Genomic DNA, 22327 nt, shown 5'->3' on the forward strand with positions numbered 1-22327 from the left:
CAAGATTAAACATTATTTTCACATTTTTTAAGTAACATTGAGATACCACTGCATGGTACAGTAATCTATTTGCATTTTCTCCTGATCTGGAACTTGAAACATCTGAATGATTTTCCCAAACTGGAGTCAAAAATGTTGGAATAATGTCACTCTCAAATCTCACATATCTAATCGTCAAAAGAAAAGAGAGAAAACAAGAGACATCAAAAGTGGTAAAGTTAAGAGTAAGGTTAAGTTTAATGAAAAGAATATATATATATTTCTCACAATGATTCAAGTTACAAATATTTGCTGACAGATCAATTTTTTTACATTTAGAGGACATTCATATGTTTAATTGAGTGTTAGAATATTAGCAAGGGAAAATGGACGGCCAGCTGACAAAGCTGTTTGAAAAATGTATCAACACGTCATCTGTAAAACATGATGCATGTACTTAGTTGACAGCACATCTTATGATGATTGAAGTTATTCTAAATATATATATATATATATATATATATATATATATATATATATATATATATATATATATATATATATATATATATATATATATATATATAAACTAAAGGCAAAAATAAAATATTAATTAAATCAAGACCAATTAAATCATAAAAATTGTTGATGTTTAAATAATTTATAAATATAGAAAATATATTACCTTGTAAAATCTTCCATTTTTTAAATTTAAATCTTCCTTGTCTCTTAGTCAGTATTGCAGGATGTATTGCAGGATGTATTGCAGGAAGTGTTGCAGGAATTATTCTGCAGAATTATAAGGATACTTAATAAACCATATCCTTCGTTCCCTGTCACCCTCTCTCTCTCTCTCTCTCTCTCTCTCTCTCTCTCTCTCTCTCTCTCTCGGTCGAGTTAAACATGCTCCTGAGTTCCCTTTTAGGAACTCAAGGTGCCTCAGAAACGCTTTGGGAACGATTCCACGTTAAAGTTATAAAACATGCATGCGGTACAGCCAACAATAGCTTCTGTTTGCTCAGGAAGCACTCTGTGTGTGTGTTTGTCTACTTACAGGTTTTTGGTAAGTGGTAAATGAAAAAAAAAGAAAGAAAAGCAAGTGATTGTTCCGACTGTGCACAAAAGACAGCTTGTGTGTCACTTGCTTGGGAGCGGAGCACGTTAGGTCGGATATTTATTCGTTCTGTGCATATTTTGTGCACATTCTGCTCGCATGTCTATGCAAATGCTCCGCTCCTGGAGTGCACTTCTTAAAGGGGGCGCTCTCATTCCTCGCTGTTCTGCCAAGGCGAAGCAGCAAATGAGGTCATGGGGCTCACATTTGGACCTAGCAGAAAATTTTAAACTGGTTTTACTCTTTCTCCTGCTAGATCCAGTGTCTTCTCCCGGGGCTCGAAAGCACACCTTTCAGCGTTTTTTTTTTTTTCCCTGTGTAGAGAGTGCTATACTCCACCTCTCTTCCTCTGAGGAGGTGGTGGATGCTGATGAGCTCATAGACACGCCTTCGCAGCCAGTCCTGTTTGAGGAGCTGTTGAAGGTAGTGACTCTCGCTGTTGTCAAGCTGAATGTCACTTGGTCGGCTGAGCAGCAGAATGGCGTCCGTCCGGTAAACTTGATGAGCGTTTTCTGCAACTTGCGTTGCTGCCTCCACACCAGGGTCTAACCCTTTTCTTGCACCTGGACATCTTAGTAGGCTAAGCCTTAATTAGCCTGCCTCTTCAGCCCAAATGTTTTCTTTCTACGTGAACATAGTAGGGCTGAATGAGTGCGGTCACGGGATAATGCCCCAGGTTGAAGAGAGAAGATCTCCTCAAGTGTCGCATTGTACCTCAAGGCCCCGGTAGTGCCCACCAAGCCCCTTTGTACAACCTCGGTTTTGGTGGGCAGGGCCTACACCAGGAAATGGCATTGTGTACCTCAGTATATGGTAACCGCCCCACCCTGGCACCCTCAAGGAGCTGGCTTGTTAAGCCTGTCACATTCAGTGTTTTAGGGCACAACCAGCTCCAGCAAGTGCCATCCTCATTTCTGCCTGGTACCATAGGGAACCTGGAGGGCTCGCTGCCTTTAAGAGGCCCCTAGAACTGCACCACAAAATAAAAAAGCACCTCCCAACACTGGGTGTGTCACCACTCGCACTTCCCCTGCGAGAGATCCTGTGCTAGGGGTGATGAATCTAAGGACCGCCATCTTCAATAGGAGGGCTTCGGCCAAGAAATCATGAAATGGGATTTTTTGGGGATTTCACCAGAAGGAGGCATGGTGTACCTCTTCAGTTCAGACCTGTTCAGTGCATGGACAGCTCCAACAGCACCCTCTTTGGATTCCGCCCAGTATCGTAGCGGACCCGGAGGACTTGCTGCCTTTTAGAAGGCTCTTAGTTCAGCATCAGGGCATAGCCCCGGCTTTAGGTGTGTCAGAGGTCAATCTTGAGAGACTGATACCCTGGCAACTTGGGAAGCTCTGCCAGAGGTGTCTCAATGGGTCCTGCGTACTGTAGACAAAGGTTATACAATTTAGTTTAAGTCTCATCTGCCCCAGTTCGACAGGGTGTGTCCCAATCTGGTGGGACCCGAGCAGGCTCTGGTCATGGAACAAGAGATACACATTTTGCTTAGGAAGGAGGCCATTAAGGTAGTCTGTCCATCAGACAGAGATTCTGGGTTCTACAGCCAGTAATTCATAGTTCCCAAAAATGACGAGGGGGTTGCGTCCTATTCTAGATCTATGTCAGCTGAAATGTTTACTAATGAGGCTCAGGTTGAAGATGCTGACTCTGAAGCAGGTTGTGTCTCAAATAAGATCTGAGGACTGGTTTGACACGATAGATTTAAATGTATCAATCCTCCCTTCCCACAGAAAGATTCTGAGGTTTAATTTTGGGATTGATGGAAGCAGAGCAGGCCATTATGCTTCACAACTGTCTCCCATTTGGATCGAGTCTATCCTCATGGCAGTCAATAGAAAGAGAATGAGAGAAGGCCAGTCACTAATATATATATATATATATATATATATAATATAGGTCTCATGTGCAGGAGGCCAAGTGGAATCACATTGGACACTGCTGCCATCAACCCTTAAGAAGTTTTTGTAACTGCTTCACAGTGAGTGACTAGCCTTCTCTCATTCTCTTGACTGCCGTGAGCATAGACTCGATCGAAATGTGATATATATATATATATATATATATATATATATATATATATATATATATATATATATATATATATATATACCGTTTTACGGACTATAAGCCGCTACTTTTTTCCCATGCTTTGAACCCCACGGCTTAAACAATGAAGCGGCTAATTTATGGATTTTTCCTGGGTTTTTCCCGGTTTCACAAGCTTCAAGCAAAAAAACTGAGCCCCATAATATTAGACCAATGAAATTGCCAAACGGGTTAAGGTTAACCAATGAAACTCTTTATAATAAATCAGATGTGCTCCCACTGAATCGGGCCGCACCACATCATAAATATAGATGAGATTATTTTGCTAATGCTTTGGTCAGTTATCACTACTGCTGAGAGGTGAAGCTCAGTGGTTAGGACACAGTGATTAAGCTATTAAAATTTAGTGTGGAATTTCACAAGTTCAAATCCCAGCACCACCAACCTTACACTGCTGGGCCCTTGAGCAAGACCCTGAACTCTCTACTGCTCAGTTGTAACTCGGTCTGGTTAAGGGTGGTTGCCAAATACCATAAATGCAAATCCGGCATTGATTTTTTACAGAATTAAACTGACCAAATGGATAGAAATAATGTTTAATTTTTGTTAATTTATATATAGGCTGTTTTTACACACACCTACCTCCACCTCTATACTATTTCAAATGGTAGTTCAGTAGTTAATGCTCTGGGTTACTGATTGGAAGGTCAGGGCTTTAAGCCTCAGTCAGCAAGCTGCCACTCTTGGGGACCTTGAGCAAGGCCCTTAACCTTCTGTGCTGCATTATCGCTGACCCCAGCTTTCTGTGGCAGCAGTGGTTTGAACTAATGACCAACGGATCTAAAGTCCAATGCCTTAACTACGAAGCTACCGCTCTTTTTTAGTAATCATCTGATTTACTATATATATATATATATATATATATATATATATATATATATATATATATATATATATATATATATATATATATATATATATACACACACACAGTGAGGAAAATAAGTATTTGAACACCCTGCTATTTTGCAAGTTCTCCCGCTTAGAAATCATGGAGGGGTCTGAAATTGTCATCTTGGTGCATGTCCAGTGTGAGAGACATAATCTAAAAAAAAAATCCAGAAATCACAATATATGATTTTTAAACTATTTATTTGTATAATACAGCTGCAAATAAGTATTTGAAAACCTGTCTATCAGCTAGAATTCTGACCCTCAAAGACCTGTTAGTCCGCCTTTAAAATTTCCACCTCCACTACATTTATTATACTAAATTAGATGCACCTGTTTGAGGTCGTTAGCTGCATAAAGACACCTGTCCACCCCATACAATCAGTAGGAATCCAACTACTAACATGACCAAGACCAAAGAGCTGTCCAAAGACACTAGAGACAAAATTTTACACCTCCACAAGGCTGGAAAGGGCTACGGGGAAATTTCCAAGCAGCTTGGTGAAAAAAGGTCCACTGTTGGAGCAATCATTTCGAAAATGGAAGAAGCTAAACATGACTGTCAATCTCCCTCGGACTGGGGCTCCATGCAAGATCTCACCTCGTGGGGTCTCAATGATCCTATGGAAGGTGAGAAATCAGCCCAGAACTACACGGGAAGAGCTGGTCAATGACCTGAAAAGAGCTGGGACCACCGTTTCCAAGGTTACTGTTGGTAATACACTAAGACGTCATGGTTTGAAATCATGCATGGCACGGAAGGTTCCCCTGCTTAAACCAACACATGTCCAGGCACGTCTTAAGTTTGCCAATGACCATTTGGATAATCCAGAGGAGTCATGGGAGAAAGTTATGTGGTCAGATGAGACCAAAATAGAACTTTTGGGTCATAATTCCACTAAACGTTTTTGGAGGAAGAAGAATAATGAGTACCATCCCAAGAACACCATCCCTACTGTGAAGCATGGGGGTGGTAGCATCATGCTTTGGGGGTGTTTTTCTGCACATGGGACAGGGCGACTGCACTGTATTAAGGAGAGGATGACCGGGGCCATGTATTGCGATATTTTGGGGAACAACCTCCTTCCCTCAGTTAGAGCATTGAAGATGGGTTGAGGCTGGGTCTTCCAACATGACAATGACCCGAAGCACACAGCCAGGATAACCAAAGAGTGGCTCTGTAAGAAGCATATCAAGGTTCTGGTGTGGCCTATCCAGTCTCCAGACCTTAACCCAATAGAGAATCTTTGGAGGGAGCTTAATCTCCATGTTTCTCAGCGAAAGGCCAGAAACCTGACTGATCTAGAGAAGATCTGTGTGGAGGAGTGGGCCAAAATCCCTCCTGCAGTGTGTGCAAACCTTCCTGAAAAACTACAGGAAACGTTTGACCTCTGTAATTTCAAACAAAGGCGTGCTTAACCTGCTTGGAGTTTTTTTTTACACAACAGCGTTGCCGCGATTTGTTTGATTGGTCATGCAGATCGAGATAACCTGTAATGCGGATTAGGAGGTGGAAGCTGAAGTAAACGCAAACAAAGTTTATTGAGAATACTCCGGAGATAATCCACCAATACTTGTAGCGAAGCAGTAATATCCAGTGGTGCGCTCCGGGAGCGCAGTCCACGAAGTTCTGTGAAAGCAGAGACAGTTTGTGTAGAGAATAACGGATCCGTGCTATGGAAAGCGCAGCGCTGGGCAGCAACGGATAAACGTGGTGCAGACAGTGTGAACATGGAAAACAGCAGGATCGGGGTAATCCGGGATGGCGTTGAGAGAATACTGAGTCCGACAAGAAGGGTCTGTAGCGGGATACGTATACGCGATTACACAGACCGACATGAACCAACACATACGATCATGCACAAACAATAACGGACTGCGAGTGTGTGGAGGTGAGGGGCTTAAATAGCAGATGGGATGAGTGAGTGAATGAGAGTCAGGTGTGTGTGATCAGCATGACTGTGAGGAGCTCCGTGTGGGCGGGGCATGCATGGGTGAAGAAGCAGGGTGCTTCAGGGAATGGCGCCGCCAAAGGGGGCGTGACAAGGGGAATTCCTGACATAACCGACGTTAAGTGGCAAATTTGCCCTCTTTGTGCTCGAGATATTAGGGTTCGGCGACATAAAAAATCAATATAACGGATTAAAAAATGCTAATACAATAGGGTAGGGCAGGGTTGGTGAGTTAACCGAGGTCAAGATAAGTGGGTTCGACTGTTCGACTGACAAATAAATAATTTTAAATAATTGAAAGTTGTGTTATGTTTAAACATGTTTGTAATACAAAGAAATACTGGCATTGCTATATAGCTAAATGTGTGTGTGTGTAAATACTGTATATATATATATATATATATATATATATATATATATATATATATATATATATATATATATATATATATGTGTGTGTGTGTGTGTGTGTGTGTGTATGTGTGTGTGTGTGTGTGTGTGTGTATTTGGAAAAATAAATGTGCCATATATGTACAAGTATCTGATATATTATCTATATCTGTGAAATCCAAACATGAAAATGCATGCAATATATGTGTTTTGCATATTGCTATATATCAGATTTCTAAATGGGTAAGTCTGAACCAGTTTTTGTGTTTCCTTCAACTAGGACACCCAAACCTGTTAACAGTACCACTATGAAGATTTGCTTTAAATTGGTTGCAGTGGGAGATTTTAAGAGGGGTCCATGTGAATTATGCTTTTTAAATTCATCCTGCAAAAAAAACAGAAATGGCTCAAACGGATGGGGGGAAAAAAACAGCTTTTCACCTGTCATTTCAGATCAGTCCTGTTGGCCATGCGCTTGTTCTGATGTGAAATCTGCACCACAACAACACTTCTTCCGAACGTCAGCTTCCTGGGAAGAGCTTGGAGATGAGACGAAGCAGGGTTATTGTGCAAAAAGTGGGGTGTACCATTTGGTATTAATAACCTCTCTTATCATTATGAGCTTCACATGGGTCATTTTGGGGAATTTAGGTCGTGTGTGTGAGAGAGTATGTGTGTGTTTACGTGAGTGTGCGTGTGTGTGTGTGTCTTTGATTGTGAGAAAAGGAGAGAGAGAGTGTGTGTGTTCTTTGGGAACACAGTGGTAATTGAAAAGAAGAGTGCAGTGGTGGGCGCAATGCCTAATTGGGCAGATGGCTCACTGTGCCTTCTCTCAGTGATGCATGCAGCCCTTAACACACACGTGCGTGCACACACACCACACACACTGGTAACAGTTCCACTTTTGTCCTCTACACCGTGTTACCTGACACTGTGCACACGACACCTCACACCTCATTCACCATCTAAAATCCCTCCATCAGTTCTTCTCCTCTGTCTTTGCCTTTTCTTTTCTTTTTTGTTCAGAAGTTCTAATTAAATCTTTCGAAAAGTGTTCAAAGCAAATGGGCCTTCATGACTTTCTTCTGATTTCATATCATGTAATGAAGGATGCTAATCCAGTACACATTGAGGAAGCATGCAATACAAATTGATACTATATGGACAAAAGTATTGGGACACCCGACGTTTCCAGATGTATGTGGTTCTTCTCCAAACTGTTACTACAAAAATGGAGGCAAAAAGACTGTATCTTTGTTTTTCTGTGGCATGAAATTGTCCCAAATTTTTATTTTGCCTGCTCCCATTAGGGGTCACCACAGCGGCTTATCCGTCTCCATATCACTTACTTCTGCCTCTTCAAACCAACCACCTGCATGTCTTCCCTCACCACATCCATACATCCAGAAACCTCCTCCTTGGCCTTCCTTTTTTCTTCCTGCCTAGTGCCTGAGGATCAGCATGGTGGTACATTTTGAGGTGGTATCAAGCAGTGTTGAGACTCGTTTTGTTTACAAGAAAATACCTAATTTATTAACGTTTACACACCATCACCTCCAAAATAGTCCCCTTACGCAGCAATACAGTGCTCCCAGCATTCCTGCCACTTCTGAAATGTGTCCTGAAAGAGAGTCTTCTTTTCGAAGCGTGACAAGCACCTTCTGCAATTCACGCTGGAACTTTGCAAATGGTGTCAAAATGGCAACCTTTATGCTAAATATTCAGGAAGAGGGCAAAGCCCACAGGAGCCAGGAGTGCGGAGTGCGGAGTGCGGAAGTAAGACCGTTCTCCGACGAGCATCATGCACAAGTTGACAAATGTTTTTTCTGGGGTTGAGCTCGTTAAAGGTCTTTCTTTGCAGAGATGTTGAAGCATGTGTGCCCCTCGAAACACCTCAAACGATTTGTTGCAGCATCGGGGTAGGTCAAACGTATGTCATGTCAAATGTCTTTGGGGAATTTGCATAGTTTTATTTAGAATTTGATGTTTGCTCTCTGTTCTAACTTGCTGTCTGCGATGAAATTGCAGACGTGGTAACACGTGGTCAGAATAACACCAGTTACACCATTAGTCTCAAAACTTTTGATACCACCTCGTATACCTTATATCTCTCCTCTACATGTGACCAAAATATCTCAATCATGCGTTTTTCACATTCTTTCCCTTTTCTTGGAACTAGAAAACCCAAACCTGTTCAAGCATGAAAGTGAGCATGTGCACAAAGCCTGCTCCATAAAGATCTGCTTCACCTGCATTGGAGTAAACGATCTCCTGCTTTAGAGCTCTGAACCTCAAAGTTTTGTCCATATAGTGTATCTTGATTAAGGCTTAAAACACTGTACGTTCATAAGCTTGATAATGCTTGTAGTTTTTTTGTTGGTTTGTTTTTTCGGTTAAAACACGCTAACTTTACTAAGCTATACACACTCACCAGAGGCAGCAAATACACCTGTTACATTCTTTCCAAGCTTGATATTGCTATTTCTATTTTATTCCTTCTTTATAAAAAAAAAAAAAAAACAGTCTCATGTTACCTGTTTCTGCATGAATTGGAATACAGGCTACTGTGCAGCCATTTTTAGTGCAATGCTAATCTGTCTGGTCACTTCCTTGTTAGCTAGCTTAGTTTTATGGCTCAAGTAGGGAAAAAAATTAAACACAGTACAAGAACTTAACCAAACAACAATAAGTCTAATCGATTACATCTGTGGTACTGAGGTAATTTCGTAAATCGGATAATTAGACATAACTGCTGTGCTGAGAGTGCTGCTGTATCGATTAGCCGTGGCTGAGAATCATTAGCTGCTAAGCTTGAGCTACTTTAACCCTGAAATGCTGAAATTTCGCTCTCCTGGGTGTGATCAATGATCTCTATGAGCTTGTGTGTGTGTGTGTGTGTGTGTGTGTGTGTGTGTGTGTGTGTGTGTGTGTGTTCCTGAAATCTAATCCAGTGCTTCTAACCTGTTGTGTACCTCCTGTACCCCCCTTCTGCTTCTGAGCACTGTGTGTACAAATCTATAAATAATATTGTGGGTTAAGTGTGTGAGTCGTAATGCGTAGTGACAGTGCCCCAGCATTGCGTGTGTGTGTGTGTTTTTGTGTGTGTGTGTCAAGTCACAGTGCCACTATTCCCACTGTGTCCTCTGAGCTCAAATTACATTATTCATCCTCATGCCTACAGTACACTACTCATCCCTAGAAATTTATACTGTAAGGGTATGGTGTGTGTGTGTGTGTGGGGGTTTCTTTAGTGATCCAGCCATTATTTATGGACACCACAGCCCACGGCATAATGAATCCATCAGAAGAGAAAAGAAAAAGCTCAAAAAGGGAAGATCTGCCTTGTCGTCCCCTGCTGAAAATCATCATGCTTTCTTTTTTTCAACATAGAAATTGCATGTACGTGGAATATTTGTGCCACTTATCCCTTTTAATCCCTTTCACACTCAGGAGACAGGATTTCAGTGTGTTCATGAGTTATCCGTGAATGACGTGTTGGTCTTTCTGCTCTTGGCTCGAGCTCTACACTGCCTGAAGCTCAAGAACAGCTCGGGGTCATGTTCTTCTTAATAAACACAGAAAGAGAGATAAATTCACTATCAGCCAGACCATCAGAGAAAGTGAAAGAACAAATGGGTGGTCCAGTTTCATGTTTCCTTTGCTTACAGTCTAGTAAATGTAGTTGAAGGTTAGCAACTAGCATCATTTAAACGCAGGAGAATGACAAGGTAATAATGTGCATTAATAGAGAACTGCATAGAGAAAATAAGGGTCTGACTTATCTTTAACATTATTGCCCCATTCTAAACCCTCCTCTCTTATCCCAACCATTCCTGCCCTGTCGTAAACCCTCCTCTCTTATCCTAGACATTCTTGCCCTATCCTAAACCCTCCTCTCTTATCCCAGACATTCTTGCCCTATCCTAAACCCTCCTCTCTTATCCCAAACATTAATGCCTTATCCTAAACCCTCCTCTCTTATCCTAAACATTCTTGCCCTATCCTAAACCCCCCTCTCTTATCCCAAACATTAATGCTTTATCCTAAACCCTCCTCTCTTATCCCAAACATTCCTGCTCTATCCTAAACCCTCCTCTCTTATTCCAAACATTCCTGCCCTATCCTAAACCCCCCCTCTCTTATCCCAAACATTCTTGCCCTATCCTAAACCCTCCTCTTATCCCAAACATTCCTGCTCTATCCTAAACCCCTCTCTTATCCCAAACATTTCTGTCCTATCCTAAATCCTCCTCTCTTATCCTAAACATTCTTGCCCTATCCTAAACACCCTCTCTTATCCCAAACATCAATGCTTTATCCTAAACCCTCCTCTCTTATCCCAAACATTCCTGCCCTATCCTAAACCCTCCTTTCTTTTCCCAAACATTCCTGCCCTATCCTAAACCCCTCTCTTATCCCAAACATTCCTGCCCTATCCTAAATCCTCCTCTCTTATCCTAAACATTCTTGCCCTATCCTAAACCCCCTCTTATCCCAAACATTCCTGCCCTATCCTAAACCCTCCTTTCTTATCCCAAACATTCCTGCCCTATCCTAAACCCCCTCTTATCCCAAACATTCCTGCCCTATCCTAAACCCTCCTCTCTTATCCCAAACATTCCTGCCCTATCCTAAACCCTCCTCTCTTATCCAAACATTCCTGCCCTATCCTAAACCCTACTTTCTTAGCCCAAACATTTCTGTTTAATCCCAATCCCCTGTCAAATGCTAAACATTTTGGTCCTGTCCCAGATTCTTCTGTTTTGTCCTGAACATTTCTGTCTTATCCCAGACCTCACTCTTTGATTCCAAACATTCATGTGGTATCCAAAACCCTCCTCTCTTATCCTAGACATTCTTGCCCTATCCTAAACCCTCCTCTCTTATCCCAGACATTCTTGCCCTATCCTAAACCCTCCTCTCTTATCCCAAACATTAATGCCTTATCCTAAACCCTCCTCTCTTATCCTAAACATTCTTGCCCTATCCTAAACCCCTCTCTTATCCCAAACATTAATGCTTTATCCTAAACCCTCCTCTCTTATCCCAAACATTCCTGCTCTATCCTAAACCCCTCTCTTATTCCAAACATTCCTGCCTATCCTAAACCCCTCTCTTATCCCAAACATTCTTGCCCTATCCTAAACCCTCCTCTCTTATCCCAAACATTCCTGCTCTATCCTAAACCCCCTCTTATCCCAAACATTTCTGTCCTATCCTAAATCCTCCTCTCTTATCCTAAACATTCTTGCCCTATCCTAAACACCCTCTCTTATCCCAAACATCAATGCTTTATCCTAAACCCTCCTCTTATCCCAAACATTCCTGCCCTATCCTAAACCCTCCTTTCTTTTCCCAAACATTCCTGCCCTATCCTAAACCCCTCTCTTATCCCAAACATTCCTGCCCTATCCTAAATCCTCCTCTCTTATCCTAAACATTCTTGCCCTACCCTAAACCCCTCTCTTATCCCAAACATTCCTGCCCTATCCTAAACCCTCCTTTCTTATCCCAAACATTCCTGCCCTATCCTAAACCCCCCTCTCTTATCCCAAACATTCCTGCCCTATCCTAAACCCTCCTCTCTTATCCCAAACATTCCTGCCCTATCCTAAACCCTCCTCTCTTATCCAAACATTCCTGCCCTATCCTAAACCCTACTTTCTTAGCCCAAACATTTCTGTTTAATCCCAATCCCCCTGTCAAATGCTAAACATTTTGGTCCTGTCCCAGATTCTTCTGTTTTGTCCTGAACATTTCTGTCTTATCCCAGACCTCACTCTTTGATTCCAAACATTCATGTGGTATCCAAAACCCTCCTCTCTTTTCCTTTACATTCCTGTGCTATTCCAAATTTTCCTATCTCATCCAAAACACTCCTGTCCTATTCCACACTGCCCTCTCCTCTATAATACTAAAAATTTCTGTCCTATCCCACACTGTCCTCTCCTCTATAATCCTAAACACTCCTGTCCTATCCCACACTGTCCTTTTATCTCCTAAATATTCCTGTCCTATCCCACACAGTCCTCTCCTATATAATCCTAAACATTCCTGTCCTATATAAAACTCTTTTCTTGTATCCTAATCATTCCAATCTTAACCCAAAATCTCCTGTCTAATCCTAAATGTTCCTGCCCTATCCAAATCTCACATCTCTTATCTCATACATTCCTGTCCTATCCAAAACTCCCATCTCTTATCCTAAATAATTTTGTCATATCCCAAACATTCCTTTCGTATCCTGGACATCTTGTCTTTTCTAAAACTCTTATTTTCTACTGTTTCCTAAACATGACCCATTCCCAGCCCTTCTCTCCCAAACTCTCTTCTCTGATCCTAAATCCTCTACTGGGAAAACACTCTGAATCAGGTCTTACACTCATTAAAACTTTGACTTTTATTGTAGCGTATGCACCAGCATGTAAAAATTGTATTACTGAATATTAAAAAAAAAGCTGAAAGTCCTCGTTCTGTGCATGAAGACAGGAAGTGACATTCATTTGAAGTGTATTCAGGCTCCTGGGTGCTAGCCCAGAAAAAGCTTGATGCTTGTTTTCCTTGTGTACTCGAGGTACAGTCTCAGATTTGACTATCGGCATCAGGATTGTGGAGGTTGGTCGTTTTTTTTGCCTTCCAGGAAAGATGTTGGCGTGAAAGCGGGGTGAGATTGGACAAGAAAATTTATGTGCTGCTGTACTCGTGACACAACATTAAAAGTCTCCTTTACGTTTAACAAACCTTCATATATGGACATAATGAAATGCTAGCAGATGTTCCAATGTAGCTACAGAGTTAACTACAAATGAGTCACATTGTTAGCTTCCTAAAGCCTGGCAGTGTTTTTTAGGGTAGGGTGTATAGGGATAAAGCTACAGGTGAGTCACAGCAGGGGGGCGGTTCAGATTGTATTTGAGTCTGACTGTGCAAGGATGTAAATAGGACTATAAATTGACTTGTTATATACAGCTCATCATAGTTCAGTTGACGGTAATAAAAAGTCTATTCTAGTCTATCTTAAACTTTCCTATCGCATCATATTCCAAACTCTTGCATCCTGTCCTGGCCTTCTTGTCCTGACCTATCAATCGTAAACCTTTGCATCTTACCTTGACCTTTCCTATTTAAGCATACCTGAAACTATTTTGTCCTCTCCTGTTTTGTTTTCTTCTGTCTTAAATTCCTTTTTTATCCTATTCTTTACTATCTTATCATACGGAATCTCTTTAGTCCTTTTCTATCATCCCCTCCTCTTTCTTGTTCTATACTACCGTACACAATCCTATCCAATCCAATCGTATCATATCGTATCCTATCCTATCCTATTCTATCCTATCCTATCCTATCCTATCTTCTATCTTATTCTATCCTTTTCTATCTTATCCTATTTTATCCTATCTTATTTTACACTATCCAATACAATCCTATCCTATCCTATCCTATCCTATCCTATAGCTTATACTTTATCCTAAACATTCTTCATATCAGAAGATCATATAACACAAACATTCCTCTCTTAACCTGGACATTTCTGTGTTATCTAAAACTCCTATCTTCTCCTGTTTCCTAAACATTCATTTTCAATCCCAAACCCTTCTTTCTGGGAATATGTTTTGAATCAGGTACCAGTTTCACACTCTGTTAGCTGATATGTCGCTACCGGCAGGGCGGCCATCTTGCTGGAGAATAAATGTCGGCGGCTCTTTTAGTCCCTTGACAGATTGTCTCTTTAGCTCCGCATTCGTTAGAGAGCACCCAGCCCTTTTTCCCTAAGGAATTCTTTACCTGAATTTTTGGATCCGTTTTTTCAGACTCACTTTTCCCAGATGCAACGGCAGCTTCGTTTGCTTTGTTTTCGCCACCTCTCAGACCTTCAGACTGTTTTTTTGGACTGAGCTGTTTTTCTCTGCTTCTTCTGGTTCAGTGGGGAATTTCTGCTCTGCTGCTCGCCCCCATCAAAGACTGTTAAAATTCCACCTTTGGCATCCTGCATTTTGATCCTCCCAGTCTCCACCCCTGACAGAGCAATCTGGCTAATTATGAATGCCATGGATGCACAGTAACTACGAGCGAGTATATACTCCCTGAAGCAGATCTGCTTTATCCACGACCAGCAGCTACGGGAGATCGATTCAGTACTTTGAGACCTCTTGCAGTGGGCCGGATCAGCCTCCTGGCGGCCACCACCACCACCGAACATCCCCCCAAGGTACCGCAGCTCCAGAGCCCCTCTCTCTGCCCTATCCTATGGAAATCTTCCGCCGACACATATCCCCAACAGAGAAGGAGAGGTGTTGCTCCAGGGGCCAGTGTCTCTACTGTGGGGAGGCTGGACACATGATAAAAGATTAAGCCAGTAAAAGACCGGGCTTGTCGTTGATTGGGAGGCCCATGCCGATCCCTCTCCAAACCACTCCTGGACCTCCGCATCCTCTCCGGTGGGCAGGAGCACCAACTTGCGGCTTTTGTGAACTCAGGAGCGGATTCAGAATTTCTAGATCAAGATCTCTTTCAGCAGCTTATAATCGAGACTGAACAACTGCCAGCCACCCTTTAAGTCCAGGCTCTCGACGGCATCCGCTTTATCAAGTGACCTGTCACACTAAACCCCTCCAGGTCACCATTGCCGAGCAACATCAGGAGTGGCTATCCTTTTTGGTCATCTTGTCCCCTCATACTCCAGCCATGTTTAGTTTTCCGAGGCTTCAGAAACACAACCTCCACCTGGACTGGTCCATGGGTAAAGTTTTAGATTGGGGAACGTTCTGCCAGTCCCACTGTCTCTCTCTAACAACTGCCACCCCTCCTCTCTAGGCCCTGGATCTCCATCCATTCCCCCAGTTTATCCCAACCTAGAAAAGTCTATTCTAGTCTATCTTAAACTTTCCTATCGCATCATATTCCAAACTCTTGCATCCTGTCCTGGCCTTCTTGTCCTGACCTATCAATCGTAAACCTTTGCATCTTACCTTGACCTTTCCTATTTAAGCATACCTGAAACTATTTTGTCCTCTCCTGTTTTGTTTTCTTCTGTCTTAAATTCCTTTTTTATCCTATTCTTTACTATCTTATCATACGGAATCTCTTTAGTCCTTTTCTATCATCCTCCTCTTTCTTGTTCTATACTACCGTACAATCCTATCCAATCCAATCGTATCATATCGTATCGTATCCTATCCTATTCTATCCTATCCTATCCTATCCTATCCTATCTTCTATCTTATTCTATCCTTTTCTATCTTATCCTATTTTATCCTATCTTATTTTACACTATCCAATACAATCCTATCCTATCCTATCCTATCCTATCCTATAGCTTATACTTTATCCTAAACATTCTTCATATCAGAAGATCATATAACACAAACATTCCTCTCTTAACCTGGACATTTCTGTGTTATCTAAAACTCCTATCTTCTCCTGTTTCCTAAACATTCATTTTCAATCCCAAACCCTTCTTTCTGGGAATATGTTTTGAATCAGGTACCAGTTTCACACTCTGTTAGCTGATATGTCGCTACCGGCAGGGCGGCCATCTTGCTGGAGAATAAATGTACGGCGGCTCTTTTAGTCCCTTGACAGATTGTCTCTTTAGCTCCGCATTCGTTAGAGAGCACCCAGCCCTTTTTCCCTAAGGAATTCTTTACCTGAATTTTTGGATCCCGTTTTTTTTCAGACTCACTTTTCCCAGATGCAACGGCAGCTTTGTTTGCTTTGTTTTCGCCACCTCTCAGACCTTCGGACTGTTTTTTTGGACTGAGCTGTTTTTCTCTGCTTCTTCTGGTTCAGTGGGGAATTTCTGCTCTGCTGCTCGCCCCCATCAAAGACTGTTAAAATTCCACCTTTGGCATCCTGCATTTTGATCCTCCCAGTCTCCACCCCTGACAGAGCAATCTGGCTAATTATGAATGCCATGGATGCACAGTAACTACGAGCGAGTAAATACTCCCTGAAGCAGATCTGCTTTATCCACGACCAGCAGCTACGGGAGATCGATTCAGTACTTTGAGACCTCTTGCAGTGGGCCGGATCAGCCTCCTGGCGGCCACCACCACCACCGAACATCCCCCCAAGGTACCGCAGCTCCAGAGCCCCTCTCTGCCCTATCCTATGGAAATCTTCCGCCGACACATATCCCCAACAGAGAAGGAGAGGTGTTGCTCCAGGGGCCAGTGTCTCTACTGTGGGGAGGCTGGACACATGATAAAAGATTAAGCCAGTAAAAGACCGGGCTTGTCGTTGATTGGGAGGCCCATGCCGATCCTCTCCAAACCACTCCTGGACCTCCGCATCCTCTCCGGTGGGCAGGAGCACCAACTTGCGGCTTTTGTGAACTCAGGAGCGGATTCAGAATTTCTAGATCAAGATCTCTTTCAGCAGCTTATAATCGAGACTGAACAACTGCCAGCCACCCTTTAAGTCCAGGCTCTCGACGGCATCCGCTTTATCAAGTGACCTGTCACACTAAACCCCTCCAGGTCACCATTGCCGAGCAACATCAGGAGTGGCTATCCTTTTTGGTCATCTTGTCCCCTCATACTCCAGCCATGTTTAGTTTTCCGAGGCTTCAGAAACACAACCTCCACCTGGACTGGTCCATGGGTAAAGTTTTAGATTGGGGAACGTTCTGCCAGTCCCACTGTCTCTCTCTAACAACTGCCACCCCTCCTCTCTAGGCCCTGGATCTCCATCCATTCCCCCAGTTTATCCCAACCTAGAAAATGTGTTCAGCAAGGGCCAAGTTTCCTCCTTACCTTTTCATCGGCCTTATAATTGCGCTATTGGCCTTCTACCTGGGTCCTCACCCCCACAGTTGTATCACCTGTCAGGCCCCAAGCAAAGAGCCATGATGCGATACATCCAGGGGTCTCTTGCCACAGGCCTCATTCCCCCTCCTCCTCTCCTGCCGGAGCTGTTTTTTGTTTTAGAAAGGACGTTACATTGTGCCCCTGCATCAACTACCATGGACTCAATGCCATCATCGTAAAGAACTGCTACCCACTTCCCCTAATAGACACAGCCTTTAAACTGCTCCAAAAAAGAGCTTTGATCTTTATTAAGCTGGACCTTAGAAATGTCTACCATCTTGTTTGTATCCGGGAGGGGTATAAATGGAAAACGGCATTTAACGATGTGCTGCCGGAAATGTTAAACCAGTTTGTCTATCTTGAGTTATCTTGTTGTTTATCCGAGGTTGTAGTTTTGTAGCTTCCCCAATTTACCAACTGACCGCCGCCGATCTTTCTCGTGCCCCTCCGAAGTTGAGCAAGACTTCACCAATCTTAAGGACCTCTTCACTTCTCCCGCTTTTCTAGCCATCCCCGGGTGGGTGCCGTGCTGTCTCAGAGTGGCAGTAGGTTACACCCATGCACCATCTTTTCTCGCCATTTTAGCCCAGCGGAACTGACCATGACGCTAGCCCTTAAGGAATGGCACCAATGGTTTAGAGGGGGCTTAGACCCCTTTTTTGGTTTTAACTGATCACCAGAAATGAAGTATCTGCACACCACTAAACACATTCACCCACGACTCGCTGGGGGTTATTTTTAGGCAGGTTCAAATTCTCCCTATCTAACCGCCCGGGATCTAGGAACGTAAGCCTGATGCTCTTTCCAGGTTATACTCCCCTTAAGGTAAAGGAGATCCTACCCCGACATCCATACTTTCTGCAAGCCCTGAACCTAGACTTAGGAAAGGGTTAGGCTTGCCACCACTTTGCGTTTGGTCTTGCATCTTTTCAATCTGCTGCCGCTCGCGACTGGAATGCTTTGCAAAATACTCTCAAACCAGATAAATTAATTCCAATTTCAAACTTTAAAAATATTATATCATATTTGTTTACGGATATATGCAGTTGCTTTTCTACATAATTTTGTTTTAAAATGTATTTATGTAATTGTTAACCTGTATGTATTTTTAATGTCTTGTATTTATTTTAGTCCTACTTCCCTTTCCCTAAGTGGTTATTCCACTTGTCAGGCCGCCATTGCAAATAAGAACCTGTTCCTAATGACTTAAAATAAAAATACTATGACTAAAACTAAGGGGTTAAAAAAAAAATAAATAAAAACCACAGACCAGCCGGTTCCTGAGGGCTGTCCTACCAAGAGACTTTTTGTTCCTGGTTTTCCCCATACCCTAACTCTCCTCTAGCACCAGTTCTGTTGGCCCATTATCCAGCGAGATGTCAGAGACTGCATGTCCTACCTGCGCTCAACATAAGAACCCCACAGCCTACCCGGCGGGGCTACTTCGTCCACTTCCTGTGCTTAAACACCCCTGGTCTCACATCGCCCTGGATTTTATCACTGAGTTTCCTCCCTCTGCCGGATGCACTGTCTTTGTTACCATGGTAAACCTGTTCTCTAAAATGGTCCACTTCGTTCCACTGGCCAAACTGCCATCGGTTAAGGATACTGCTGTACTTCTTCTCCAGCACGTTTTCCACCTGGTCTTCCTTGTTACATCCTCTTCGACCAGGGCCCCAATTCTTTCGCCTCCTAGGTGCCTTTGTCAGCCTCTCCTCTGGGTTTCACCCCCAAACCAATGGCCAGACCAAGAGGCTTAATCAAGAGTTAGAGACCGAACTTTACATTCTGTTTGCCCAAGATGCCTCCTCCTGGTCCTCCAAGCTGTTGTGGGTGGAGTATTCCCATAACTCGCTGCCTATCGCCACCACAGGTCTATTGCCTGGAAACACCACCCTGTACCCCACTACTGGGTTGGCCAAAGGGTATGGCATGTGACTTGAGACCTCCCAATCAAGGCTGTGTGCCATATGCTTTTTTGGGACCCTTTCCCACCTATAAGGTTATTAACCCGGTTGATGTGCACCTTAAACTACCCAAGGTCCTCCAGATCAAACCTGCCTTCCATGTCTCTTGCCTTAGACCTTTTCAAGCCTGTTCCTTGCTTGGTTTTTGTCGGCTCTTGGCCCTTCAGACTGCTTTTTTGGGCCTATGCTATTTTTCTCCTATTTTTTTTTTTTTTTGGTTCCCAGGTTTAGTTTGGTATATTGTTTATTCTGTCCTCTGATTGTTTCTAGTGCTTTTTTAAGCTGTTCATAAGTTTTTAGACAGTGGGGAATTTCTGCTCTGTTCTTTGCTTTAATTAAAGACTATAATTCCACCTTTGTTATAATTGTTATAATTCCACCTTTGGCATCCTGCATTTGGGTCCTTCCAGTCTCCACCCCTGACACACTCATTAAATCTTTGCATTTTATTGTAGAATATGCACCAGCATGTAAAAATTGTATTGCTGATTCTTTTTTTAAAAGCTGAAAGTCCTCGTTCTGTGCATGAAGACAGGAAGTGACATTCAGTTGAAGTGTATTCAGGCTCCTGGGTGCTAGCCCAGAAAAAGCTTGATGCTTGTTTTCCTTGTGTACTCGAGGTACAGTCTCAGATTTGACTATCGGCATCAGGATTGTGGAGGTTGGTCTATGTTTTTAGCCTTCCAGGAAAGATGTTGGCGTTAAAGCAGGGTGAGATCGGACAAGAAAAGTTATGCGCTGCTGTACTCGTGACACAACATTAAAAGTCTCCTTTACATTTAACAAACTTCCATATACGGACATAATAAAATGCTAGCAGGTGTTCCAATGTGTAGCTAAAGAGTTAACTACAAATGAGTCACATTGTTAGCTTCCTAAAGCCTGGCAGTGTTTTTTAGGGTAGGGTGTATAAGGATAAAGCTACAGGTGAGTCACAGCGGGGGGCGATTCATATTGTATTTGAGTCTGACTGTGCAAGGATGTAAATAGGACTATAAATTGACTTGTTATATACAGCTCATTATAGTTCAGTTTACGGTAATAAAAAGTCTATTTATAGTCTATAAGTCTATCATATCCAATCGTATCGTATCGTATCGTATCGTATCGTAAACATTTCCCCTCCAATATTCCCCTTTCCTTTCCTAACCTGGTCAGGGTCTAGTAGGTCCAGAGCCTATCCAGGATCTCTGACATAAACTATAGGAATACACCATGGAGGACACAGCAGTCTCACTCTCATCTCTGAAACACACACAGAGAGCAACAACATGGCTTTAGACTCACTGTGATCTGCTGTAACCCTGGTCAAACCTGATGATAAACAAAACAGAAAGAGGGAAAATGTGAGAAAATAAGCAAAAAGAGAAGACATTACCAGAAAAAACAAAGGTAAAGAACAAAATGGTGTAGTAAGAGCTTAAGAGCATTCACTTGAAGTATGCAGAGGATTAGATTGCGATAAGTGCCGCATTCCATCAAACTAATCTTACAATTCTGAGCACTTGTAATGAGTACGGGAGATTTCCGTGGATTTTATGTAAATGAAAAATGAAAAGATCGCTAAACCCTCCCGCAGTGGTAAAATGGAACCCGAGCCTGCTACGATATCCCTTTAATCCGACAACAAGTGTCATTTGTTTCATGTTAATGGGGGTGTAATACTTTCTTCAAGACTCACTTGGATGCCTTTGCACTTGAATTGCATCTCGTTTCTTTCCACCGATACATAAATCTTAGTTACCAGGATCAGATACACATATAAGGTGTAGCAGTTTGTTTTTATTAAAGAAAATACTACAACTATACTGGCTAAAAAATTTTAACTGCTTGGTTAGTGAAAGCTAAACTGTATGCTAGCAACCTGCTAGGTGTTCATTACAAACTAGCTTAACTAGATAACAATGCCTCTTCGAGTGGACACGATTGTGCTTTTTAAATTTCCCATTCCATTTTCAGTCCCTATTTCTTGTTATAAGAACCTCCACTCTTCTGGGAAGATGTTCCACTAGATTCTGTGGAAAAGTGTGCTCATTAAGGCACAAGGGTGTTAGTAAAGCCAGGTACTAATGTAGGTGAGGTAAAAAGGCCTGGGGTGCAGTCAGCGTTCCAATTCATCCGGATGTGTTCAACAGGGTTAAGAGCTCTTCCACTTAGGAGATGTAACCCATAGAGCTAGCTTTGTGCACAGGGGCATTGTCATGCTGGAACAGATTTGGCTCTTCTAGTTTAAGTGAGGGAAAAACTTCATGCTCCAGCATCGTGTGTGGTTCCAACCCACATATGGCTGGGAAAGTCACGTGTTCCAATACTTTTGGCCACATAGTGTGTAAAGTGTATGAGTTTGTAATAAGTGTACAGTTTGTAATAGTGTTTAAAGATCCAGCTTGTCACACATACATGCACACACACAGCAGGTTATGTAGAGGTGATGAATACAATCCTGGAGTATTTTTATTTGTCTGATTCAAAATTAACAGCCAGCCAGAGTGACTCTAATGGAGAGAAAGAGAGAGAGAGAGAGAGAGAGAGAGAGAGAGAGAGAGAGAGAGAGGAGAGAGGGAGTTAGGGGGAGGCTGTTGTTGTGGCTGCAGCTGTTTTTCTTTTTTGCTTTGTGAGTCAGGGCAGGCCACTGCCAAGCTTAGGTGACATATAGAAGACAAAAATAGAGGTATATGTGTGTGTGTGTGTGTGTGTGTGTGAGGAGACAGGAAATGGGGGGAAACATTCACTGAAATTGTGACAGTCATGGGCATTTGTTTTCCCCCGGAAAAAAGTCATGATATAAAACAGCGTCACAAAAAAAACATTGATGTGAAAATGCTGCCGAAACAACTTTCAGCCTCCAACATCTGGATCCAACATTCAACTCAGATCTTTATTCATACAAGTTTTAGTAGTAGTTAATAATAATAATAATAATAATAATAATAATAATAATAATAGTGAAGACAATGATAATAATACTTCTATTCATGATGATGATGATGATACTACAACTAATAATACTAATGATAAAAAAAAAATATGGCAACAATGATGGAATTATTAATACTACTCATGATGATGCTAATGATAATATTACTATATTATTATAATATAATG

The sequence above is a fragment of the Silurus meridionalis genome, chromosome 14, assembly GCF_014805685.1.
Source record: "Silurus meridionalis isolate SWU-2019-XX chromosome 14, ASM1480568v1, whole genome shotgun sequence".
Taxonomy (NCBI): Eukaryota; Metazoa; Chordata; class Actinopteri; order Siluriformes; family Siluridae; genus Silurus; species Silurus meridionalis.